Raw genomic sequence first — 17,244 nt, 5'->3', positions numbered from 1 at the left:
TGGTGTTTCGAGCATTTAAATGCTTGAAGCTCCAAATCCAAAATGAAATGGGAGACACGTTGAAACATTTGCAATGAAACGAAACAAGTTGAAACATTTCAAATATGTTTTGGCGTTTCGAAGGTGTTTCGAAGCTGAGGTTGCAGGGACAGAGAAAATAAGGCGAGGGAGGGGAAAGAAGTGGGGAACAGACTGACATCTGTAGATGGTCAGTGTCTGCCAACTGTCTCTGAGGTCCCTTCCAATCTGAGTGCTCTGGGGGGAGGGACCTAAAAAATTTAAAGACCACCTATAAGCCTGTGGGTACCAAAGTTGTCAGCTTTTGTCTGTCTTTCTCTTGCTAGAAACCAGCATCTGAAAGGCACTGACTCTGACTGCTTTCTAGCTGCTACTGTCTACCTAGGGAGTATATCTTCTACTTGCAAAGGATTGGATAGGATACAGCGTACACTGACAGCTTCTTTACTAGTATTACTAGTATTGTTATCCCTATATCATTTCTTTTTTTCCTATACTGATTCCTTTGAAATTATTCTTTTTTTTTTTTTTACCTGAAGAAAAAGAAGTGCCTGAAGAGTAGGAGTTTTGAAGTGATGGGAGCCCAAGAAGGGTGGCTGTGCCTTAAGGAAACGATTCTTCGGGCACAAAGCAAGACGATCCCCGAGCGAGGCAAAAGAGGGAAAGGGGCCAGGAGGCTTCCCTGGCTGACCAGAGAAATCCAGGGCAGCCTAAGGGTCAAAAGGGGAGCACATAAAAAGTGGAAACAGGGAGAGATCACCAAAGACGAATATACCTCCTCAGCTCATGCTTGTAGGGAGGCAGTTAGACGGGCCAAAGCTACCATGGAGCTGAGGATAGCAACCCAAGTAAAAGACAACAAGAAATTGTTTTTTAGATATATAGGGAGTAAAAGGAAGGCCCAGGGAGGAATAGGACCCCTGATAAATGGGCAGAAACAATTGGTGACGGACAGGGGGGACAAGGCTGAACTCCTCAACGAGTTCTTTGCCTCAGTGTTCCTAAGTGAGGGGCACGACAAGTCTCTCACTGGGGTTGTAGAGAGGCAGCAGCAAGGCACCAGACTTCCATACGTAGACCCTGAGATGGTGCAGAGTCATTTGGAAGAACTGGATACCTTTAAGTCGGCAGGCCTGGATGAGCTCCATCCAAGGGTGCTGAAGGCACTGGCCGACATCATTGCAGAGCCACTGGCGGGAATATTTGAAAGCTCGTGGCGCATGGGCCAAGTCCTGGAGGACTGGAAAAGGGCCAATGTGGTCCCCATTTTCAAAAAGGGGAGGAAGGAGGACCCGGGCAACTATAGGCCAGCCAGTCTCACCTCCATCCTTGGCAAAGTCTTTGAAAAAATTATCAAGGCTCACATTTGTGAGAGCCCGGCAGGACAAATTATGCTGAGGGAAAACCAGCACGGGTTTGTGGCAGGCAGATCGTGCCTGACCAATCTAGTTTCTTTTTATGACCAGGTTATGAAATGCCTGGACACAGGAGGAGGGGTGGATGTCATATACTTAGACTTCAGGAAGGCCTTCGATACGGTATCCCACCCCATACTGGTGAACAAGTTAAGAGGCTGTGACTTGGATGACTACACAGTCCGGTGGGTGGCTAATTGGCTGGAGGGTCGCACCCAGAGAGTTGTGGTGGATGGGTCGGTTTCAACCTGGAAGGGTGTGGGCAGTGGGGTCCCGCAGGGTTCGGTCCTTGGACCGATACTCTTTAATGTCTTCATCAGTGACTTGGACGAGGGATTGAAATGTACTCTGTCCAAGTTTGCAGATGACACAAAGCTGTGGGGAGAAGTGGACACGCTGGAGGGCAGGGAACAGCTGCAAGCAGACCTGGACAGGTTGGACAAGTGGGCAGAAAACAACAGAATGCAGTTCAACAAGGAGAAATGCAAAGTGCTGCACCTAGGGAGGAAAAATGTCCAGCACACCTACAGCCTAGGGAATGACCTGCTGGGTGGCACGGAAGTGGAAAGGGATCTTGGAGTCCTAGTGGACTCCAAGATGAACATGAGTCGGCAGCGTGACGAAGCCATCAAAAAAGCCAATGGCACTTTATCGTGCATCAGCAGATGCATGACGAATAGGTCCAAGGAGGTGATACTTCCCCTCTATCGGCGCTGGTCAGACCGCAGTTGGAGTACTGCATGCAATTCTGGGCGCCACACTTCAAGAAGGATGAGGATAACCTGGAGAGGGTCCAGAGAAGGGCCACTTGTATGGTTAAGGGCCTACAGACCAAGCCATATGAGGAGAGACTAGAGAAACTGGACCTTTTCAGCCTCCGCAAGAGAAGGTTGAGAGGCGACCTTGTAGCTGCCTATAAGTTCATCACGGGGGCACAGAAGGGAATTGGTGAGTATTTATTCACCAAGGCGCCCCCGGGGGTTACAAGAAATAATGGCCACAAGCTAGCAGAGAGCAGATTTAGATTGGACATTAGGAAGAACTTCTTCACAGTTAGAGTGGCCAAGGTCTGGAACGGGCTCCCAAGGGAGGTGGTGTTCTCCCCTACCGTGGGGGTCTTCAAGAGGAGGTTAGATGAGTATCTAGCTGGGGTCATCTAGACCCAGCACTCTTTCCTGCTTATGCAGGGGGTCGGACTCGATGATCTATTGAGGTCCCTTCCAACCCTAACATCTATGAATCTATGAAAATCTGTTTTGCCTGACAGTGTGATCACTGAACATTGTTCAGGAAAGCACAGCATAGATTAGATAAGATTGTACACACAGATACCTACATATACACAAACTACACACAGTCGGACACCTTTTCCAGCACAGGAAAACATGAAGCATGCTGGAAAGGCTAGTACTGCCAAATCCGGGAGGGGAGTAAGAGTGGGCAGAGGGAAAGGTGTCAGTTCCCAAGCTGAGACGCAGCCTTTTTTCAACCAGCCATGAGGCTTCTGCTGGTACTGGGAGCAAGGAGGTTGTAGCAGTGCCTGCAGATGCACCCCCTGTAACATCAGCTATGATAATAAACCCCAGCACCAGCAGCACAGCCTCTTCCACCCCAATTGCATGTCCCAGCATGAGCCTCCCACTTCCAGTCTTAGAGGAGCTCAATCTTGAAGTAGGGAACCTCAGCTTGATAGCACAAGAAATTCTGGGCAGGAGGGGGAAGCAGAGTTTCTGCTTCACACCCCTCAAAGTTCCCCTAAAGCCAGGTCTCCTTCCCCAGAAGGGACAAGCTCATTTCCAGGTGCAGGCAGGTGGCAGGCTACATCCACTGGAGCATCAAGGTGGGCAAGATGCTGCAGGAGAAACAGGCAGAGCTGAACATCCTGCAGCACAAAATCATGCAAGATGTGGAGACTCGGTGGACCTCCATACCTGATGCTTGAGAGGCTGGTGGAGCAACAGAAGGCCATCCATAAGATGGCCCTGCTCAGGGAGATTGGGCCCAGTGGCCCCCTTAAAGATGAGTGGGATACCATCTCCCAGATCTTGCTGGTCCTCAAGCCCTTCCTTGAGGCCACTGAGACCCTCAGCACTGTCAATGCCCTCCTTAGCCAGCTGCTCCCTGTAGTGAGGGAACTTCTGAACCAAGTGGAGAACTTCTAGGGGATCAGTGTTTCTGAGTGGGGCAAGCCACTCTCACCAGATGTGCAGGCACTGGCGAGACAGCTGAAGGAGGGCATCAGAAAATGGCTTGATCCCTTGTGGTCCAGTACGGTCCACATGCTGGCCGCTGTGTGTGACTCAAGAGTGAAGGGGAGTGTATGCGGCAGCAGAACCCTGGATCACTGGACTGAGGTGCTGGTGAACAGTCATGGAGGCAGAAGACCAGAGTTGGGAGCATGTGGAAGAGAGGTCCACTGTCCCATGTCAGCACACCACCTACCAGCCAGTCTCCTCCTCCACCATACGTGCTGCTAATGTGGGTCAAGGGCATGGCTTCCATGGTGGGGTCCAGAAGCACCAGACCCCACCATCAGGCAGGAAGCGCTCAGGCCTTGGTGGCTGCCTATCTTGCCGAGGATGTGGAGCTGCTGCTGTGCGACCCCTTGGTCTACTGGGCAAGCCACAGCCAGATGTGGCAGGATCTGGCCACAGTTGCCTGGGAACACGTGTCCTGTCCACTGACCAGTGTTCCAATTGAGAGGGTGTTCAGCATTGCTGGTGATATTGTGAAACCCCACCACACCTCTTTGGATCCTGGTATGGTAGAGCAGCTGGTGTTCCTCAAGGTGATCCTCCTGCTGCTGGGGTTCCCCAAGTTCCAGGTGCAGATGGAGTGAGTGCCACCCTCCTCACTCTATCCACACCTATTTCCTTTTGGCTTCTGGTTTCTGACCTATTTAATGCCCCACTCTGAGCTGGAGGCGGCACTTGCTGCATCACCAGCCAGCAGGGGAAGAACATGTCCCTGTTGAGCTCCCATGGCAGGACAAACTTGGAGGTATGGGATGGGTCTCTGGGGAAGGAGGCAGCCCCAGGTCCTGGGGATGACCTAAAACTGCACCCTGCCAGGGTTGGGAGGCCTGGTGGGACTGCCAGTGGTGTGGCAGCTCCCAGGAAATGCCAGGACCAAGGAAAGGAGGGTAGAAGGTGCCTTATAACCTCCAGCCACCACATGCACGCACAGTCCTGGCTGGGGAAAGCCCAGACCTCTAAGATCTTTGAGAGGCCTGAGGCTTGCTGGTTGCAGTGGAGTCGTGAGGCTCCAGGTGAGTTCAACTTAACTGCCTGGGATGCCATCTGCGAGGCATGGGCCGAAGTGTAGGGAAGGTACAGAGTTACAGAATCACACACCAGGCAGACAAGGGTCTTTGGGACAATCTGAGATCTTTTAGTAGACCAACTGAATAGTTGGAGAAATATATCTTGGCAAGCTTTCATGTTGAAAAACTGTTCATCAGGCTGAGGAAGCATCTGCAGTTGGTATGTGTGTGTGCTCTTCCTGGATGGAAGGAGTAGTAAAGAAGCCAAAGGCCTGCATGCAATGAGGCAAGAAAGCTAGTCAGTGAAAATGGAAATGGGGGTGTCAGAGGGTGAGGGGTAGACTTGGGTTGTGGGGAAGGAGGATTTAGCAGGTAAAAGTGGAGAGGTACCTGGGGAGTCAGATGTCTGGCAGGTTGTAGTGTGTCAGAATTCCAATGTCTATATTGAGTCCAGACAAGGTTCCTTGGGTGAATTAGATATCTTTTATTAAACCAACCCAAATAGTTGGAGAATAGTTATTAAGCAAGCTTTCGAGTTCAAAAACCCTTCGTCAGGCTAAGGAAGTTTTAGCAGTTGGCGTGTGCTCTTCCTGGATGGAATGAAAAGTAAAGAAGCCAGGGGCTGGGCTGGGCTGGGCTGGGGAGTCAGTTGCCAGGCAGATGATAATGTATCAAAAATCCAATGTCTATGTTTAGTCCATGATCTCTAGTATCCAGCAGGTTGATGAAATGGAGCTCATAGGCTGGTCTCTGGGAAGTGTTGTGTAAGTTTCCCTTGAGGACCAGGACTGAGAGATTGGAGAGAGAGCGGCCCTCCTGTGAGAAATGTGCCCCCACCGGTAATTGGGTATTTCTGTCTTTGATAGATTTCCGGTGTGCGTTCATTCTGGTGCGCAGTTGTTATTTGGTCTCTCCTATGTATTTTCCATCAGGGCATTTGGTACATTGGATGAGGTATATTTACATTTCTGGAGGTGCAGCTGTAAGATCCAGGGATGCTGATGGCTCTGTTGTGGGGTGTAGTAATAGTGGAGGTGGTGGAGATGTGTTGGCAGGTTTTGCATTTCTTGTCCTGGCACGGTCTGGATCCTTTTGGTGTGTTCTGGGCTTGGGGAAGTTTGCTTCTAGTGATGAGGTTGGCGAGGTTCAGTGCTTGTTTGAAGGCTAGGATGGGTGTCTCTGGGAAGATCTTTTTAAGAATACGGTCTCTGTCTAGTATGGGTTGCAATTTTTTGAAGATTTTCTGTACAGGTTCAAGGGATGGGTGATAGGTCATAACCAGCAGTGTGCGATTTGTGGGGGGTTTTCTTCTGTACTGCAGCAGTTCTTCACATGGCATCCGGGTGGCTCTTTCAAATATGCAAATTGAGTCCATGAGTTTCTGTATCCAGGAGGTTGATGAAGTGAAGTTCATAGGCTCATCTGTGAAAAGTGGTTTGTAAATTCCCTTTGAGGATCAGGCCCGAGAGATTGGAGACAGGTAGTTAGGTGTTCTTGTCTTTGATAGATTTTCAGTGTGTGCTCATTCTGGTGTGCAGCTGTTGCTTGGTGTATCCTATGTATTTTCCATCAGTAAAATGGAGGTATGTATTGTGAAGATATCTCCATACTAGAGATATTGTTGTCAGGTTTTTGCATATATTGTCATGGCATGGCCTGGATCCATTTGGTGTGTTTTGGGCTGTAGGAAGCTGGCTTCTGGTGATGGGGTTAGCGAGGTTCAGTGCTTGTTTGAATTTATAAACCACTTTTCACAGATGAGCCTCTGAACTGTTCTTCATCCACCTCCAAGGTACAGAAACTTGTAGGCTCAATATAGACACTGTTATTCTGACACACTACAACCTGTTGGACATCTGACTCCCCAGGTACCTCTCTACTTTTACCTGCTACATGCCCCTTCCCCCCACCCCCCATCCCAGCCTGTCCCTCATCCCCTGATGGTCCCTCACCCCCTGATGTCTCCATTTCCACTTTCATTGACTGGCTTTCTTGCCTTCATTGCATGCAGCCTCTGGTTTCTTTACTATTCCTTCCATCCAGGAAGAGCGCACACACCAACTGTAAGTGCTTCCTCAGCCTGATGAAAGGTTTTTAACCCAAAAGCTTGCTAAGATATTTTTCTCCACCTATTCAGCTGGCAGAGCCATCACTAGCAGGGAGAGAATCGGGGTAACAGCCCTGGGCCTTGCACTTTGGAGGGCCCCGTGGAGCTGGGTGGAGCGGCTGCAGTGACTGCTTCATGTTTGGCTGCTCACTATGCCCATCCCCTGCAGCCACTGCTGATGGTGGCTTCTTCACATCTGGGGCATGTGGGATTGGGATGGGGGTGGGGCCCCACGCGGGCTGATTTGCTTCAGCCCTGTACCCTGCTCAGGTCGGCTCTGTTGGTTGGTCCACTAAAAGATATTAGATTAACCCAAAGAACCTTGTCTGCCATTTCCTTAGACCAACACAACTACTACTTACACCCCTAACACCTGTCCCCAGTCAGCTGACTGGAAGGAGGCAAGGCCCTGGGCACATATAAGCCCCAGGGCTGGGGCTGGCAGGGAGAGTTCTCTGGCAGCTGCTTGAGAAGAAGCTCCTGCAGGAAAGGAAAGAAAGGCTCTGTGAGTGTTTGGCTGCCTGAGATGCTAGTGCTTCTGTGCTGCTTACCTGTTGTTATTTAAAGTGATGGACTGGACTGAGGCTGTAGGGGAGGAGACCGCATTGGGGCACACTACCATGTCGTGTAGAGGCCCCAGTGCCAATGTGGGCACAGCAACAGGGGAATAGAGAGCCCAGCAACAATAGGAGATAGAGTGAAACCGAGACCTCATTACAGGGATGATATCGATATACTGTCTGTGAGGCTTGGGGCATGGTAAAGGGTGGTTGGAGCCATGCATCTAGCCCATAAGGCTTAGGTTGTCCCTTTGAGGCACCTACTTAGAGAGGGTCCCAGCAAGGGGTTCAAGAACCTATAGGGTTTAGTGAGGTCCATTAGGACTGTGACTGAGCTGAAGTTTGAGGGCAGCCTCTCTATCTGTTATCTTTTCCAACAAGATATAGTGGCAGGTGGGAAGAGAAGGCGCCCGCAGGGCAGAGCTGGCACAGTCACAGGGCCCTAGGGGTATCATGGCCATCTCTAGGGACCCTACTCTGTGACAAAGTGCAGTTTCCCAGAAACCTCTGCACCTATTTCCTTGAAATGTGGCAGGCTTCAGGCTTCATGACCTCAGCAAGGGCTACCATGCCCGCTATTTTCACCTTGCTCCACCTCTCTTACACACACACACACCACGAGTTTTGCTTGTCAGCACCTTGAGGTGCAGTTTCCCAGAAAACCCTGCACCTATCTCCTTGAAACTTGGCAGCCTTCACGCCCTCAGAAGGGGCTACCATTCTTGGAATTTTCATCAGAATCAGACAAGAAATGACAAAGGTGTAGGCATTTTAGTCATTCCCTATTATAGCCTATGGCTGAAACACCAAAACAGTGTCGAAACAGTTTCAACTGAAATGAAATTAAACCGATTCAAAATGCCGAAAGAAATCACTGTCCTGTTGAAACACTGAATCCAAAACCGAAACGAAATGCAGGTGTTTCACACAGGCCTAGTTTTTATCCTTAAGATGTGACTGCTCCAAACTTGAGCTAGCACCGATCACATTTTGAACAGCTCAAAGTGCAATGTGTAACAAATTATTGGAACAGAGAATTGAACCATAGTTGTCCACATCACTAGTGATTTGACCTAATTCTTGGTCTATTTGCTATTACGGGTAGGGTGTCACATCTTTAAAAACTTTGGAAGTTTGGTATTTGTTCTGATGCAAAACAGACATAGTTTGAAAATACACATTTTTACCAGCGGGAGAATAACTTGCTACACAACTGTATACACAGCTCGCCTCTAGGTGGTTTCTGCTATGTAAAGATAATAATTTCTTTCCTCTCCCTTTGTTGGTTTATAGTTTCCCCACTTGGACTCTGCATCACCATAACTTTTGAACTGATAGTTTACTGTTACTTTTAACAGTTCAGAACAATTGCCCTTCACTTAGCCCTCAGAACTAAGGAAAGGGTGGAGCCTTTTGCCCTATAGAAAGGTCAGGAGATTAATCTGGCCCTCCGCATGATCTTTTCTGTGTAACACAGCTCAGTCTTTCCAATGGTCTAGAGTTTATCTCTAATTCCCTTTTATAGTAGACATTCATCCTCCTGAGGACCAGTTTGGTAACTACTTACAAGAGCTCACAGGAATACTCCTACCAATTATTTTTCATGTGAATCATTTTTACTAATGGGCACAATCCCATTAAATTTGATGAAACATTATGAAAGTAAGAATTCCTCATAGGGATAGAAGTTTGTAGGATCAGGGTTTAAGTGTAGACTCCCTACTTCTCCACTGAAGTGTTTTACCTGGTCTACAGACTATCTTGATTCTGACAGTGATGGTTTCCTGTTCCTCTGGGCCATTCCATTTAAATCTGTCTTGAATAGTAAGAGTACTTTATTTGGCAGTTCTGAGTAAAGATTCTCCTGGTTCTAAGATCTCCCCTTCTTTCTAAAGTTAATTCTTGCTACTGTGCATCTCAGCTTTCATTTATTCTTGCTATCACTTTGTAGTACCTGATTTTTGAGTACTTGGCTTTAAGTAGCAGTTGTGTCCTTTTTCCTTCTGGAGAGCACCTTGAAGAGAATTACCTCCAAAAGATATAGCAAGTACCAGTCCATTAGGTTTTAAAGAATGGGTGATTCTTAGATCTAACTGATCTTATTTCTGCCAGTGGAATACTCATAGGAGCATAGGATACAAAAAAAAAAAAAAAAAGGATTTACCTGACCAGAATCTGGTACCTTCCTATTGGAGATACTATGCCATAAAATCACTTGTCATAAATTGAGCTCCATCTCCTAAAACTAGCTAGAATTTGCTGCCACTATGCGAACAGGAAAACTGTTTTAGAGCGTCATTGTTCTGTTGGTTAGGAAACTTCAAATAAATTTAAATTTATTCCTCGCCAGTTCATATCCATTTGTTCTCATACCACCATTGTCCTTTAGCTTGCATAGCTCTTCTCCCTCCTTGGTGTTTACTTCTCTACCCCTGTATATTTCTAGAGATCAATTGTATTCACTCTTGGCCTTCATTTTGCTTGGCTCTCCATTCCTAGGCTTTATCTACTCTCACATGATCAGCGCTCCACTTCCCTGATTATCCTAATAGTCCTTCTCTGCAGCAATTTCAATATAAATTAAGCTTTCTTGAACATGAGTGGCCAGTATACTGTGTTTCAAATGAAGTCTTACCAATGCACTAATGCTTCTGCCTAGTGGGGAACACCTCAGCTAATGCATCCTAGGATTGTTTTTCCCCTTTTCATGGTTACAGCACATACACAGTACATAGTCATCCCGTGATCAGCTAGTACCCTAGGTCCTCTTCCGTCTGCTCAGTCGCTTCCAATAGATGAGTTTGGAGTGTAGAATTTTAATTTTGGCTATTAGTCCTCTGGTGCAAAACCTTGCATTTTGTACTATAGAATTCCAACCTACCTCTGTTACTTCTGTCCTCTAGGTAAGTCATTCTTTCTGTATGATACCCCAATCTTTTGTATTGACTATCACAACTAGCTTGCTCTCCCGCCCCTCAACCCTTTTCTTTTGTATTTTTGTCTCATACTCCATTTTTCGCCCATCTGTTCACAGCTATAAAGGGGCATATCTACCCAGCCTTCAACAATTGTGCCATCAACAAATTTCCTATATTTTTGTGCCAAGGTCTTTAATGAAAAGAACTCCTAGGCCACCTCTATGCTTTATATTTATGCTACAATTAACCTGTTAATTGTGGTGTAAGTGGCAAGGGTGTTATATTTGCACCCAATTTAAAGAAATACGTAATGGCAAACCAGTCATAAAAATGTTCTATATTATATGGCTGATTTGTACGGTGCCTTAAATTGAATGTGTGGCAGGCCTGGGGCTGGAATGGATGATCAGCCGATTGTCAGCCCTAGCTTTGGACCTGCAGGCCATCCGGCTTTCAACTTGGCAATGCAGAGAGAGCCTGGGATCAGAATTGAGCTAATCACCTTGAAGTGAAAAGACGTGCCATTCTTTATTTCCTGAATGTACTGGTCCTTTTGTCTGTGCTTGGGATTTTTGTGTATTTATTTATTTTATTTTGCTAAGAAATTAATAATGATGTCTTGTGACCTCTACACAGAACTCAGGACCCAGAATCTCCTGGGTTCTAGTTCTGCCTCTGACACTGACTTGCTTGTCTTGCAAGTCACTTAATCAATTTGTGCTATAGTCTCTTCTTCCATAAAACTGGTTGCACTACTAACTGATACATACTGATTTTCCAAGAGTGTTGGAAGGATTGGATTCACTTGTTAATTAGCATATGAAGATGAAAAAGTGCTTTTTAAGTGTTAAGTTTTTATTTAAAAATTTCAGAATTGTATCAGTTTTTTTTTACAATTGGTACATAAGTTTGTAAAAGGGCTACAACCTTCTGATATCATATTTATAGGTAGGAGCAGTCCAAAAGTAGCTACTTCTGTCGGTTAGCTAGTCCATCAGACTGGTTCTCTGAATGTTCCTAATCATGTTTTAATACACTCTCCACTGCTTATCTCTGTCTGTCATGGGAGCATAAAGGAAAGGACCTGAGTTCACTGTTTATGATAACTACACTGTCAAAAACGGTGTTAATTGTAGGCTCTAAATAGTTCTACACTTAAGAAAATAAATACTTATAATGACCTAGTTATATGGGAAGGGAATGACTCGCTACAAGAGGTGACTGAATGAAGTGGTGTCTGAACACAATAAGACTTAAAGAAATGGGGGAAAGGTTGTGAGTTGATTAGTGTATAATTGTTAATGGCTAGGGCAAGAGAATTTGCAGCTGCCTAACAAGTCTTTTGGGACTAGGGGGGCTACCGGTATGAAGTAACTTGCAGAGCATAGTTAATTTTTTTTCATTGCTTTGAAAAACTGCCCATTACTTTTAGAGGCAACAATATAACTAGACAGTTACAATTATAAATGTAGTTAGTCACAATTGAAGGAAATTAGCCAGAACAAATCAAAGAAAATATATTGCCTTAAAAACACAGATGAAATTATTTATACAATCATATTTACTTGCATACACACCATCTCAAATAATACACATGCTTTATTTAGGGAAGGAAGAATGAAATAAAAAATTTTAAAAAAGATTTTTTCTGAATGTTAACTTCCACAGCATGGGCTCAACATGGCTGAAGGCTGGCCTCAGGCAGGATGGGTGGAGGCCACTCTTCAGCATCACTCAGTTTCTAGCTGCAGCTTCAGAACTAAAGTTCCACTGCTCCGCAGCTGTAATAGGGTTAAAACTGTGACACTGAAGGCTGCGCTGTGCTGGGAGAAAAGCATGACCCATGACAGCCATTACAAGAAGCTATTACATGCTTCAATTGCAGTGCAGAAAATCAGCTTCTCTGCTTTAGACACGTTCTCCCAATTTTGGAGGGCTGATTTTAGGGAAATGTGTGTAATATGGGAACAAATATGGAAACTGGAATGACAGGGTTGGAGGAGACAATCTACTCCAACCTCTTGCAGAGAGGAATGTTTTGCTATACTCAACCCATCCCAGACAGATGCCTATCCACCCTCTTTTTGAAAACCTCCAATAGGAAATTCTATAGCTTCCTTAAATCGCTTGTTTTGTTCTGCCTTTCCTACAGTTACTAAGAACTCATATCTTTGTGGCAAATTAAGAAACAAATTTGGACACCTATGCTGCAGGCAGATGAGCATGGACGTTCAGTATGTGGTGCCACAGACCCATCTGCAGCGCCGCACATGCAGGCATTCCGGATGCTGTGGGTTTTTTTGACCCTGGGAGATCCCAGGGTAAAAAAAAAACCACACCAAAAAAAAGTGGGGCAGCGCATGTGGTGGAGTGTGCACAGCCCAAAACTGGAGCCTGGCCAGCTGGAGCTATGGTCTGGCTGCCAGCCAGGCTCCCAGCTGCAGGAGTGCCATGGCTGCAGCTGTCCGAGGCCCCCAGGACCCCAGATAAGAGCGCGCATGGCATGGGCGTTCCCTGGGGACAAGTATCAGCGGCATGAGGTGTGCTGCCGCAACCTGTCCCTGGGGAAACAAATGTCTGCTCTTGTCTGGACGTGGCCCTAAGGTGCAAACAGATACATTTGCATTCCACTAGATACCTAAGTGGATTAGGCATCTATCTCCCATTGAAAACTGTTGGACATTCCCTTGCCATTAAGGAGGAACAGAAGAAGGTTCAGTTCTAATGTGTGGTTATAGAGTGTGTTTTCCTGCACTTGTTATTGAACTTCAGTCAGCACTGGTAAGAGCCCATCAAATGAGTGGTGTCACATTTTGCCTTGTATCAGGACTTCAGGGGGGCCATGTCCTTGACTGTACCTCAGAGCTCTAAATTGTATCCAGTGCCAGTGATCCCGTGTACAAGGTAACTCATCCTTCCTTAGCTGTATGAGGAGGTATGCCTCATATGCTTGGCCTTAGAATATGAAGCAGCTGATTTTAGGATTCTCATGTATGGGAAAATCCCCAGAGTTGTCAAACTGACTTTTAAAACCATTTTGTGCCCTCAAAGCAGCAGAAAGCAGTCTTAAAGGCCCACAGAATTTAGCACAGCATATCCATGGCAGAGGACGCAGTTTGCAGTCTTTCAGTAGAGATTGTAATATCACTAATAATAATAACAAAAGTCTCGGTTCTCTGATTTCTTTGACACACTTCTATACAGTGGAGACCTGTCGTCTTCTCATGACTTGCTTCCTTTTTCATATTTCTGATTCTCAATCTCTTTCAGTCATGGTTGTGACCATTTTAAATATGTGTTCTAGTTATCTGAGTTGTTGCCCACAAGATCTGCAAGCTTAACAGTTGTTGGCTTGGCTTGGCAGTTGATGTGATTTTCATGCTCTCCTTGGTTTCAGAGCATCAACAGCCACCAACCTCCTAGTGAAATGAAAAATCTTCCCACTTTCTACATTTTTCACATGGCTCCCTTCTCGAGTGGTTTTAAGGGACTCCACCAGCAGTTTTGATATATCTGTGTCCAAGGTTGACTTTGATGCTGTTATGGAGTAAGTTACTCATTTTAAATGTAATCAATCTGCAAAGTCTCACTGCTGTCCAAGAGCAGATTTTTCAGACATACCCAGTTGACTTAGGCCATGCCTATACCATTGACTTCTCAACTCTATCTTCGGCTGAGGAAAAAAAAAATAAAGCCCTTCCCACTTGCTCCCAGTCAGGCTCAACAGAACTCTAATCTTGTAGAGCAATGGATAACAATGAACCTGAACCATCCCCAACCCTGGCCCTCCAGTGCTGCTTTCACTCTCTTGAAACAGAAAACAGTAACATGGCCTTGGGGGCAAGCAGTCAGGGTCACTCCAAACTGCCTATTCTGCACAGTTTCTGATTCCTGGCATCCTTGAGTAGGTGGGGCTTTGTGGGTGGTGGGCTCGGTGTCAGAGAGGCCTTCCAGACATGCTGTAGGTATCCAAATCACTGGAAAATTTAACACCCTCCTCTTCCCCAAAGTAATATGTCTTCTTGTGGCTACAGCCCAAATCTCATGAATTGGGATACAATGTCAATGAGGTTAAAAAACTTTTCCATTTTTCTTGTATATTTTCTTTTTCAGTCTGTATTTTAGCTAATTATCAGCAGAATAGTTTTCAGAACAACTTAAAACAAATAATAGAGATCACATTTATCCAAAGAACCTTGTTTGCCTAAGGCTGGGTCAGGCATTTCTGACTGGGATGTTCAGAAAGATCTCCAAAATAATAAGGTGCTTTTCCCAAAATAGCCTCTGCACGTTGCAGGGTTATTGTAGTTGGCATTGATAAAGACTTCATGTTCAAAACCTTGTCACAAGTTATTACATGCTGTCTTCTGGCTCTGAGCTGGATTGTTCTAAAAAGAGCAACTTCAGTGATAAAGCAGCAGTTAAGCAACTGGCACATGCACACAGTAACCTTGCCATGGTAAATGATACATTCTTCTGTAAACCGATTCTTCTCTATATTTTACTTTGTGTATTAGTTTGGAAAAAAATAACTACCTTCCCTTCCATATGTGGAATTGGAATTCAATCTGTGAGGTTTACTATGTTGTCTTTGATCTCTGCAGCATCAGTAGAAATAAAAAAGTACTTTTTTTTTTTTTTTTTAGATGAAATCTGCTACAGAACTTAAAAGATCCCAAGAGAATGGTGAGCTCTAGAAGAGTTATCTCTTATGAGAAATCTCAGAACCCTGACTCAAGCATGGGAAGTTTCTGTTTGGCTCATGACATATTTGATGCTCTCTCGGGGGCTCTTTTAGTTTTCTTTCGAGGTGGAGGTTGTACACATAATGTGTTTCACTGTAACAGAGATCTGACATATAGGAATTCTGGTAAGAAATGAGACGTGATCTGGCTTCGGTTAAAGGTCATTACCTTTTCATATGACAGAGGGTTGTAGCCACTGGTTTTGGAGGCTTTTATTACTCGCACTACTTCATCTTGAATAAGCCCTCTGAAGCTTAATGGAAGAATAGCAGTGTAAAACCAGTGCAAGAAAAGAAACAAGATCCTAGTGAATCAAGACCTTAGCAAACCTAACTACAACAGGGCAGATACTATTAAGTTATTTTTCACCTTGCTACCCTTTGGCAGGCAAAAACTTCCAAAAGAAATGCCTTCTCTTTAAGGCTCACAGGGAAGGAGTTTGATTGAAAAACTCTTGCTCTTTATTTGGTTACTCACTGAAGCCAACCAGGAATCCTAGAGGTGCAAGGAGTAAGGAATAACAGCTAAGTTGCAGAAGCATCAAAGTTCTGTATCCCAACCCTTATAATATACTACTCGATAACTACGGGTATCATTTTACAGGGAGGCTGGCTCATGGAGAGGTGAAGTGACTCATCCCAGGATCCATAGGGAGTCAGATAAGTGAGTGGTGAATTTTGTGTGCAACTTCACTTAACTCAGAAATTGTGTTTAAAAATGTGAGTAGCCAGAGAGCTTTCTAATCATGAGACAAGTTTTGAAAAAATGCAACATTGGTGTAATAGGCTACAGTCAAACCACTGCTACTTCCATGTTGAACATCTTTCCTCATTACACACAGACCTGCTTGCACGGTCTAACAGGTTTGGACAAAGATAACGTTCTACCAGAGCGATATTTTTAAACTCGAATGTTTAAATTGCTTTCCTTTTTGGTAATTGGCATATGTAAATCAAAGGGAAATACATTTGCAGTCACATACATTCACAGAAGTTTAGGGCTGGAAGGGACCTCATGAAATCAGTGGGTCCAGCCCCCCTGCTCTGGGCAGGAAAGACTGCTGGGGGTCAAATAACCCCAGCAAGATGTGCATCCAGGCTCCTTTTGAAGATCTCCAGGGCCTTTAGAGTAGTAGCTTGTATGCCAGAATCGGAAAGTGACCAACAGCTGTTTTAACTTTCTTTCTGGCTGAAATCAAGGCACTTCCCCCACCACATTTTGAAGTCCCTGATTCATGACTAGCTTTCCTTTACTGATGACACACAGTACCAGTAGGTTAAATAGCCTGTATAAAGGCAATTAAAGCCCTAAACCAAAACTACTTACATTTTAAAATATCTTAAAAGTTGTTTTCAACATCAAATGCGAAGATATGAACTATACTTTAGATAGAACATGCAGCATTTTTTCCCTCTTTTTTTTCCCATTTCAATGAGGCCAAGACAGACTTGTTTAATGCTCTCACCAAAAGCGTATTGGTGTCTAGCAGCAAAACAAACACAGTGGAATACATGAGTGGTACATGAGTGAGTTTGGCCTAAGTGCCGAAGGGTCAGATCCACTTAAAGACTATTACGCATGGTGATATTTGGCATTTTTCATATTTCTGATTCTCTATCTCTTTCAGTCATGGTTGTGACCATTTTAAATATGTGTTCTAGTTATCTGAGTTGTTGTTCTAACTTTTAGGCATCAGCCCCCTGGAGTATTTACTAATCTCCATTAGCCCCCTAAGTTCTCTATACAATGAATGGGGAAAGAGAGGTGTTTAGGAATGGGGAATCAAAATAACCTTCATGCTGAGCAGGTGATGGTTAAGCTAGCACTGAAGAAAGGTGCATCTGAAATCCTCCTCTTTCCTGGACATAAAATGGTTGCACCTGGGGTATATGCAGAACAGAACTTCAGTTGCAGAGGTGCTTTAATAGTGAAAGCTTGTGGATCCTGTGGGTCTTGGTTACCTAACTGTGGTTAAAAGGAATCCATATGGATTGCAGTCTTGGAATTAAGACTAGCCCAAAACAGGATTTAAATATCTAAAGTGCAAATTAAGCACTCTTGAAAATTGAACCCAATGCATAGTATTAAATTAATTCTCATGGATGTTAAGTCCTTACAATTCTTACTTTTTAAGTACTGCCTAGCAAAGTAATTGCAACAGAGGTTCTTACCACTTTTCTAATTGTGAGTGGACTTTCCCAGATGTACTTCAGAATCTT

The 17,244-nt window shown here is 45.0% G+C and overlaps 1 long non-coding RNA gene across 1 annotated transcript in view; it reads left to right on the top strand.

Moving 5' to 3' along the window:
* The window catches only part of LOC106739985 (uncharacterized), a 155,802-nt gene that overhangs the window by 28,160 nt on the left and 110,398 nt on the right, over positions 1-17,244 (top strand). The window contains exons 3-4 of the long non-coding RNA XR_009461737.1: positions 14,927-14,966; positions 15,629-15,688. This is a non-coding gene — a long non-coding RNA (uncharacterized LOC106739985). The remainder of the gene's footprint in view (positions 1-14,926; positions 14,967-15,628; positions 15,689-17,244) is intronic.

Source organism: Alligator mississippiensis, chromosome 4, assembly GCF_030867095.1.
Source record: "Alligator mississippiensis isolate rAllMis1 chromosome 4, rAllMis1, whole genome shotgun sequence".
Taxonomy (NCBI): Eukaryota; Metazoa; Chordata; order Crocodylia; family Alligatoridae; genus Alligator; species Alligator mississippiensis.
Note: the sequence above shows the minus strand (reverse complement) of the source record. Positions and strands in the feature narration are given on the sequence as shown.